The following is a 10,146-nucleotide window of genomic DNA, read 5'->3' as shown; positions in this document are numbered from 1 at the left end:
AGCAAAGGACACACTGATACAACATGTTCTGAAATAACTTAATTTTGCATTAATTCGGTCTTCTACCTGACTGTTGAGAAATTAGATATTGTTTAAATTTAAAATGCCACAGAATTGATTATTCAACAAAAAGATCAATATGACGCACTTAAATGCACGTCTATTACATATCAATATTTCTTACAGAGAGGGAGAGAGAGAGAGTGTTTGTGTGTGTGTTTATGTTACAATATTAATATACTTTAGATGACTTGAATCCTGATAAATAAAGTGTTTCAGATTGTCGTTACTTTATAGTTACATAGTCTGTTTATTATTTAAAGGTCCTGCTTGGACATTATAAACATGAATTTGGTTTTTGATATGGTTTAAGAAAAGTTTCAAGCCACTTTAATTTTGCAAAAAAGAACAATATATGGAAGAGGTCCTTATTCGTTCCTAAATCAGAACCTTGAACTCATTTTTCAAGCATTTAACTCCTGAACATTACATTATCAGAATTCTGCAGTGCTATTCAATGTTTGGGATAAAATCAATGCAACTCGTACCTCCTCACCAAAAGATACTTATTTACAAACTTTGACAATGTGGATGTAATATTAGTTGGCAGAATACCTGCTTTACTTCATTTCAAAAAATTTCAGTTGTATTAGGAGGATACTGTAAACCAACTTATATTCGTGTAATGTTTTATTCGCGATTCGACTTTTTGAAATTAATCCGCGACGATTATTTTTCTCGACCGAGAAAATACTGTAGATTCCTTATTTTTAGCGGGTACTTATTATCGCGAAATGGCTCTTTCACGTCAAATCGCGAGAACAATAATTCGCGAGTGGACGGTTGATCAAGGGATTTTACATTGATTTCAGCACCATTAAAAAAAAAGCGAGAAATTTTATTTCGCGAGTGGTGCGTCTCGCGTAATTACGCGATAATTAATTCCTCTCGTATATTTAGGAATCTACAGTATTCTCTACATATACACTGCAAAATAACTGGTTCGTGGCGATAAATATTCATGAGTTAAAGGAGGTCGCGAAACTCACGGATATTGTTCGCACGCGAATAAAAGTTGGTTCACGGTATACCAGTTGCTGGTGGAGGGCTGCAAATTTAGACCTCCATTCGTCATTTAAGGTCATTAAGCAGTTATAGTCTGTCCCACCAAGCTATTGTCACCACTTTTTGCAACATATCTCAAAATATATAAATACCTTGGCCTTCAGCCTAGGTCCGATCGATAGATCATTTTTTTTCCAATTTTCCTCCATTTATCCGAACCCTCGAGTTCAACCGGTGTATTGACACGGCGGCAAATTCAAAGTCTACGGGGATTTAACATTGCCAAAATGGCCGTCACTTCGGAAGGGGATCCATCATTATTCGTGGATTTCCGTACTTTACCGTCATTTGACGTAATGACGTAACACACTTTCGGAAATTCTCTGCACTTACGGACGTCCGGAAAAGCATACCGCCCGAGACTTACCAAGCACCTAATACACGTGTATTTTAAAATTAGTGATAAAATACGGAGTTTTAAGCATACATTGCATATCAATTGACAGAAGAAGTTTAAAAGAGCTAAACACTGCGACCCATTTGAATTCATATACTCAAGGATTCGTAAGTTTGAATGTTAAAAACATTCGAGGCTGCAAAATATCAACCAAGGAAGAGCATGACTGCTTTACCAAAACATGTAAGCGAATACGTTCTATAGAGTGTAAATGTAAACAAAATCTACAACTTTACCTTGCACTGAGTAAATCCCAAACACAATATATATATATATATAGTTCAGTGTAAATATGATTAAACATCTTGTCACTTCTATACATGTCCCGTAAGTGCACTTCCTGGATTTATATACTTATAACACTTATCACACCATATATCCACCTTTGTTAATACTTTTTGAATCTTTGTGCAAACAAGACTTGTAGTCTGCATCAAACTACGTCACCAGTGGATTTTGACCTTGCCCTTCGAAAACTTCCTGTATCGGCCATTAGGTAAATCCGGGCCCTGAGATTTTAAACATTTTATATCAAGTCTTTCCATTAATAAATGCCAGAATACCAAAGATCAAGGACACACTCAAACATGTACTCATGGAATACATTTTATATTTTTTTTATTATGTCTGTAGATTTTGCATGAATATGAACTTTTAAAATATAACCAGGGATCTCTACTAACTATTAAAGTATATATAGGTCCCTGATATATAACACACACTTTTTTAAAAAAAATGTATATTTGCAGGAAATATAAATTCTTGTCGAATCCCTCTCATATTTTTTTTTTCCAAACATTAAGAAAAAAAAAATAATTAAAAACTATAGACAAAATTAAATAAGCATAAATAATACAAAGCATTTTACAGCTGTTTTATTTGGAAACAAGAATTTAATTGTAGGATACAGAATAGCTAGCTGATGAAGGCATCAGACAGACCAGCACAAGCAAAGATGATTAAACCACCCAAAGTACCTGCAGATACGTGTATATGGCCTTCTATAGTTTTTGAAAATTGAAAAACTGTGGAATCATTTTTTTTTGGGGGGGGGGGCATTAATCAGCTGTTAGTGGGCAGGCATTTAATTCAACTGGTTTGTGCAGACATAATTCATAAGGTTAACTTTAAAATACATTAAGTTAAAGATTCAATGAATTGACAAGTTGAAAAAATAAGTATTTGTGGGAATATAAATTAGTGGATATGTTTGACCCACCTATCCTCCCCCAAGAACAATGATGATTCCACAGTAAATGCTGCTAATAACTTTTTTTTAAAATACCAAATAATTGAGTTATGTGTTTGAAACTGACAAAGTAAATACTCATTGAAGTTATGCTAATTTACATCTTCTTCTGTGCAAAGTAAATTCACACTGTAATAATTAAGGGTATAACATACAAATTCAGAAGAAGAAATGAAAGTCAACTGCTCTGTGGTGATGTTGTTTATGGTTTGAAAGTCCCTTCAGCCTTGGTACAATAGAAAAGTCTTGACTCATATTCAACACAATGAAGCCAAGAATGAAGCTATGAATGAGTTGGAGAGTGGGTATCTTGTTTGTTTTTTTTATTTACACTCTTAACAGTTCTGTTGAAAATGGTTTCTGCCTTATCCAATGTCCAAATCACTAAGTAGACTACCAGTTAATATTTGTTTCAGCCATCACTTTTGGTCTGAAATAGATAATAAAACACATCTTAAATGTTATTAAAATTCTTGAGAATGAAAATTTATGGTTAAGTAATTGAAGTGAAATTAAAGAATGAATTTCAATTCTACATGTACCAAGATACATGTAGTATAAATTATATACATATGGAAACTACAATTTTTATTTTCAGATTCCAGCCTGAAGTATGCAATTCAGACAGAGTAAAGACATTTTAATATTTTATATATACATGTACATGTATAACTTACTAGTCCAGAAGATTCCTGAGACTCTGTGATTCACCCAATTACATGAATGCCTTCGAGTCTGGTCATCATAACAATGTACTCCAATTTTTTTAACCTTCAAAAAAAAAAAATTATGTAAATAAATATAAAGGCATAATCAAGTATACTTTACTTCTTTATTACAATGTGCTCATACACTGTATACAATATGCATGATCTCAGTTTTCTGGCCTTTTATTTAGTACATGTATGCTAGAATACTGTACCTAACTTTAATTTTACAAATGAATGTTTTGCTAAATTTTTCTTTTGGACATAAAGAATGGATGCGTACAAGGCGAAGATAATCCCCCACTCTGAGAAAAGACATTTCTTAATTCTTAAGTTCATGATGTTATATTTTACAAAAATTGTATTGTCAATACATGTATCATCTTTTACACATTTGCTTCTTTTATTTAATTGAATAACTTATTGATTAGTATTTTTTATTTTCAATTATGAAGGTATGTGGAAAGAAAAAAAAAGAGCCAAAGGCTCAAGTGAGCTTTTCTGATCAAAGGGTGTCCGGCGTCTGGGGGCACAAGAGGGGGTGAAGTTTTATGTAGGAATATATGGGAAATGTCTTTAAAAATCCTCTTCTCGAGAACAGCTTTGCCACTATTAGTCCTATTAATTCAGAAGCAACCTTGGGTAATGTAGAATCAAGTAACCCTCAGGTAGTGTAGATTCAAGTTTGTTCAAATTAGGGGGGTGGGGACACAACAGAGGGTCAAAGTTTCGCATAGGAATATATAGGAATCATCTTGAAAAAAATCTTGAGTTCAAGAACAGCAAAGCCATGATTAGTCATGTTATTATAGAAGCATCCTCAGGTAGTGTAGATTCAAATTTGTTAAATTTTAGGATGGGTAGGGTGGGGCCACCAGGGTTCGAAATTCACTATATACAACTCGCAAAACACGAGTTAGAATTCCCAAATTGTGAGTTGAAAATTAGGTAACTCACAAAAACTTGCGAGTTGATTTTTTTTTTTTTTTTGCATTGAAACTGTAGCAAAATTATATAGTATGACAGAACACAATACTTTTGATTTAAATCAGTAATTTAAATAAAAGTCACACTGTAGTTGTATTTTGTGTATTGTACAGTAGTTACTTTTTCCTTAAGTTACATGTATTTAATTTATATAAATTTAACTTTATACGAAAATTGCGAGTACCTAGGTAGTCTTATAAAATTGCAAGTTCACTTTGTTGGTACTCGCAATTATTTGCGAGTTGTAATTTTAGGGAGTTTCTAACCCTGGGCCACAATGAGCGATGAGCGTTTTACATAGGAATACATGGGGGGGGGGGGGGGTCTTTAAAATTCTTCTGTTAAAGAACAGCAAAGCCATGATTAGTAATATTGATATGGAAGCATCCTGAGGTAGTGAAAATTTAAGTTTGCCATTGATATTACTAACAACTTTTTTTTCCATAAATGTAACTCTTCCTTGAACTTTGAAAATTGTAATATATCTCACAGCAGGGGATTGTCCTGTATGCTCTCTTTCTTTATTGTTTGAACAAAATGGGTTAACTATGGGGTAGATGTAAGTCAATGAATTTCAAATTATGAACTTTAAAGAAATACCCCCCCACCCCCCCCCCCAAAAAAAATAAAGATTTTTTTTACAATACTGGTGAAAGAAAAAAAAAAGAAATCTCAAGGGTTGTATACCAGGGAAACTTGCAGCATTACCATATTATGAATTCCAACTTAACAAAAAATTGTTAGTGAAAAAGAGGGGGGACTGAGGAACAACCAAAAAAAAAAATCACACTGTCTTTCACATGAAGGGATGAAATGTAACTGCAAAGTTAGTACTGGAAGTGTGAATATTTCAAAATGGGAGTATTTGGGGCATGCCCCCTCCCCTGGAAAGTTTAGGATTAACGTAATAATTTGCATTCTGAGAGCTAATCTAAGTTCATTTATTTTATAATAAAATGCAGCATGCTTACTTTATCCTCAACTTAATGTATATTTAATCGAAAATTTTCTGTAACTAAAAGGGGGAAATTTGACATTTTATTCATCAGGTGAAAGAATTGTTTACAATGAATTCTGTGGACCAACTGTTGCGTTTTAGATATGTTCCCTGTGACTGAAAGAGAAAGTAGACCTATCATAAAAGTCATTACCATTATAGATCTACTGAAAGTTTTCGTTTCCCCCCACTAGGCCTACTGTGCAGATATGCATTGGGCGCTTTCGCCGAATAATGCTTGATTTTGACAAATCATTAGCACTTGAAAACATTCTTTTGTGGGTGTACTTTCAGAAGTAAAAAAAAAAAAACAACTTACGTTTTCATCGAAGGAAGCTGTAAATTACACATCATGTCAGCAACATCCCCTTTATAGAGCAGTGCGTTATCCACAACTTGTACTGCATTGAATTCGGATTATTTTCTCTCAGTTTATGAGAAAACTCGTCAAATATATTTGAATGCAAAACAATACTTATATTTTTTACCAAAACACACTGAATTGCTTTCGTTGAATTTTTAGGATTTTTTGTAATTTTAATTTGGCAAGAACGACTACTCCCTCGATAAACTGGTTTCCTGCCCCGTGATCTTGACGCTAATGGACGAGTTTACCATGTTAAATCCCCGTAGACTTTGAATTTGCCGCCGTGTCAATACACCGGTTGAACTCGAGGGTTCGGATAAATGCAGGAAGTTTGGAAAAAAAATGATCCATCTCTCGAACCTAGGTTGAAGGCCAAGGTATTTATATATTTTGAGATATGTTGCAAAAAGTGGTGACAGTAGCTTGGTGGGACAGACTATAGTATCTTTTAGTGCCAACATCTTCTGTAACAGTGACCCTCGATTTTTACAATCTCATAAGAAGAGTCGGTCCCCGTCCTGTAGCGGTATTCGAATCAGCGACGTATATGATCTCTTTACTTCCTGATTCTAGATTCTGCACCACGTGGGCGACATTCTAGGCGGACTGAAATTTTGTACATGTGTGCTATGTTGGTCAAATGACTAGATTTCTCTTAGGGTCATTTTGTAGCTCACCTGAGCGGAAGGGTCAAGTGAGCTTTTCTGATCAATGAGTGCCCAGCGTCCGCCTGTCGTTCGTCGTCTGACGTCCGTCATCTGTAAACTTTTCACATTTTCGAGTTCTCAAGAACCACTGGGCCAATTTCTATCAAACTTGCCACAAAGCATCCTTGGGTGAAGAGAATTTAAGTTTGTTCAAAGGAATTGTCACGCTCTCTTTCAGTGGGAGATAAGAATTCGTGAAAATTTGGTGGCATCTCTTTAAACTCTTCTTCTCAAGAACCACTGGACAAAAAAAGATGAAACTTATGTGAAAACTTCATTACATAATCTATATTTAAGTTTATTCATTTCATAACCTCCGGGGGGTAGGGCAGGGTCACAAGAGGGGTCGAAGTTTTACATAGGAATATATGGGAAATGTCTTTAAAATATTCTCGAGAAGAGCAAAGCCATGATTAGTCATATTATTACAGAAGTATCCTCAGGTAGTGTAGATTCAAGTTTGTAATTTTGTTCCAATCATGACCCCTTGGGGTAGCGCAGGGCCACAACAGTAGGTCAAAGTGTACTATAGGAATACACTGTTTCTAGGAAATATCTTTAAAAATCTTCTTCTCAAGATTAATTAGGCCATTGTTAGTCATATTAATAAAGAAGTATTCTCAGGTGGTGTAGATTCAAATTTGTAAAATTCAAGTCATGACCCACGGGGATAGGGCGGGGCCACAACAATGGGTCAAAGTTTTACAAAGGATTATGTAGGTGTAGTGGTTAATGGACATTTGCGTAAAACGCATTGAAGACTTCGAATAGTAGACCTGACAACCCTTGGAATGGAGTAACCAAAGGGTTTGGGAAAGTCAGGCATTCAGAAGCTAGCTGAAGAAGTTCAAAAATTTGTTTAAATTCTTTTAAACGAATTCTAAAATTTGTTATAACGAATCAAATTCGTTTAATCAAATTCAACAATTAGGGCCTATAGTAAAATATATATGAATTCGATATAACAAATTGTTGAATTTGTTAAAACGATTTAATTTGTTGTAACAAGTTAAAGAATTCGTTTCAACGAATTAAATTTGTTAAATCAATTTCGACAACTCGTTATATCAATTTCAAACATATTTTTGCTAGGTCCTAAATGGGCTTCCTTAGTTATTATATGCCGATATTTCTTTATTGCATGATGATACTTTGACATTACGTGCTGATACTACTTCATTATTATTATGCTGATTTTTTTCATTGTATGCTAAATAGTTCTTTATAAGCTTTTATTCATTGTATTGTATTTGGACATTACTGCAGGATACTTTTTCATTATACATCGTAATGATTATTATGCTGATGGTTTTTCATATTTTTATTTTCATTCTTTATGCTGATAGTTCGCGTTATATGATGATATTTCTTCATTGTATGGTGGTGCTTTGACATTACGTGCTGATACTTCTTCACTATAAGTATGCTGATGCTTTTTCATTATATGCTGATAGTTTGCTTTATATACTGATAATTCTTTATTGCATAATGATATGTCGACATTACGTGCTGATACTTCTTTCTTATGACTGCGCTGATACTTTTTATATATATGCTGATAGTTTGCTTTATGTACTATTACTTCATTGTATGAAGGAATTTTGACATATTTTCTGAACACCCTGTATGTAAATATTTCTTTCTCATATGATGATATAATTGTATGTTATTTGTCATTTTGTATTCTTATTTATAACATTTTGGGAAAACATTAAAGAACTAAACCTTTAAAAAGCAAATCAAGGATTCATTCATTTCAACATGTGTGAAAACAAGTTCCTTTATGTATTGTATAAACTTGGGTAACAACATGGTCATGAATATGTCAAAAGGGAAAACAACGACAGCAATTGTTAACAAGCTGTTTATCCAATAATTTGATGTATTTTTAAAAGACACGTGATTAGGCCAAATAAAAAAATATGTGTGGTTCCGGTTACCCTACCTTCCCTATTTTATACCCCCGACCCTAAACTTTTTTTGGCAATTTTCATACTTTTTCCGGAATTTCCCCCGATTTTCATCAATGGCTCCAGTTTAAGTTTTAGTTTCAGCAATGACGGCCTCCTTGCAAAACATAGTGCAAGTGTTTAATAGTGTTAAATCCAAAGCAAGCTAGCATGTAGGTGTCCCCTACCAATATTGACTAGTATATTATCACACCACATCTAAATGCCATTTGCAAAGCAGTGTTAGGTATTATTTAGAAAAAATTAAGAAAATCATTTTGTTTAAAAAAAAAAAAATCCCTACCTACCCACCCTAATTTTTTTGGAAGTGTAACCGGAACCACACATATTTTTTTGTTTGGCCTTATGACTCTCACAACAGAGCGTGTTTCAATGTATTTTAACTCATAGAGAATTATTTATAAATTAAATAAGCAATTTCCATTTCAATATCGTCTTCATTTATTCAGAAACTCAATTTTTACTAAATTCCAGGAGGTTTATTCTGCGATAAATAATATAATCTCTCTCCCTCTCTCTCTTTCTTTCTCTCTCTCTCTCTCTCTCTCTCTCTGCGGTAAATGTTTGTTTTTAGCAAAGCCATTTTCAAGCAAATTACATAATATCGATTTGGAGTATCAAACATAGATGATCATACATCATTACCCTAATTGGATTGGTTGAAATCAGCCCAACCCAACATTCTCTAGTCATAGTTTCATTATCATGACTCTTTAAAATTCAGACGGCTTCAAATTATTAAACAGACAGCTTTTGACCAATATCTAGTTTATTTTTCCGATTCGAATTATTCATAAATAATTTACCAATACATGCAATTTCATACACATATTGAAATGTGCCCATGTTTCAGTTTTAAACATTTCACTAGAATATTTCGTCAGAAAATGAAAAAAAAATCAGACTTTGTATCGGCACACAATGAAAAAATGCTATCAACATAAAAAGAGATTCAGCATATAATGGAGAGTCCTAGTATCAGCATAAACTAGGTACATATAATTAAAATATCATCATATAAAGAGGACGCATCCTCATGTGAAAAGATTGATTGATTGTATGTTGTTTTACGTCCCATTCGAGAATTTTTCACTCATATAGAGACGTCACCATATACCGGTGAAGGGCTTCAAAGAGCTAAATCCACGAAGGGGATAAATCGGCCCAGTCATCAAAATAAATGAAACTTTCTCACATAAAACTCCAAGATTTGTATGTTGTAAAACAATTTATTTTTTAACAATATCTTTTCTGGTTTTCTTTTTTACATTCGTTTAAATTTGGTATTGTTTTCCTTATTAATACTATCACGTCATTAAGTTGACGTTACATACTTTAACGTCGTGACGTTGACATTTTGTATAAATCAGTAACATATGTACGTTAATGGAATAAAAATAACCAATATAGGCTCTTTAAAATTTTGGGAAAATTTTACTATGAATTTTTCTGAAAACTTTTGGTTTCTTTTTTTAATTAAAGCTATTTGTATTCTAAAGAAATGCCAAATATTTGTTATATACAACGGTTGTCTGGTATAATCGTTGATACATGTAACACGTTTTAAATGATAATAAGAGACACGTTAAGCTGAAAACAAACACAAAGTGTTAATCCATCATATTTGAGTAAAACTGAAT

General features: G+C 33.3%; 1 long non-coding RNA gene across 1 annotated transcript; it reads right to left on the bottom strand.

Moving 5' to 3' along the window:
- Positions 1 to 3,131: 3,131 nt before the first annotated feature.
- On the bottom strand, positions 3,132 to 5,818 carry LOC133190811 (uncharacterized). The gene is made up of 3 exons (XR_009721616.1): positions 5,782 to 5,818; positions 3,449 to 3,542; positions 3,132 to 3,201 (listed from the first exon to the last, which is right to left on the bottom strand). It is a non-coding gene; the product is annotated as an uncharacterized LOC133190811 (long non-coding RNA).
- Between the last annotated feature and the right edge of the window lie 4,328 nt (positions 5,819 to 10,146).

This window comes from Saccostrea echinata, unplaced genomic scaffold (assembly GCF_033153115.1).
Source record: "Saccostrea echinata isolate AGI-Se365-2 ecotype Australia unplaced genomic scaffold, CSIRO_AGI_Sech_v1 ptg000022l, whole genome shotgun sequence".
Taxonomy (NCBI): domain Eukaryota; kingdom Metazoa; phylum Mollusca; class Bivalvia; order Ostreida; family Ostreidae; genus Saccostrea; species Saccostrea echinata.
The sequence above is the reverse complement of the archived record's forward strand: the minus strand, read 5'-3'. Positions and strand labels throughout refer to the sequence as shown.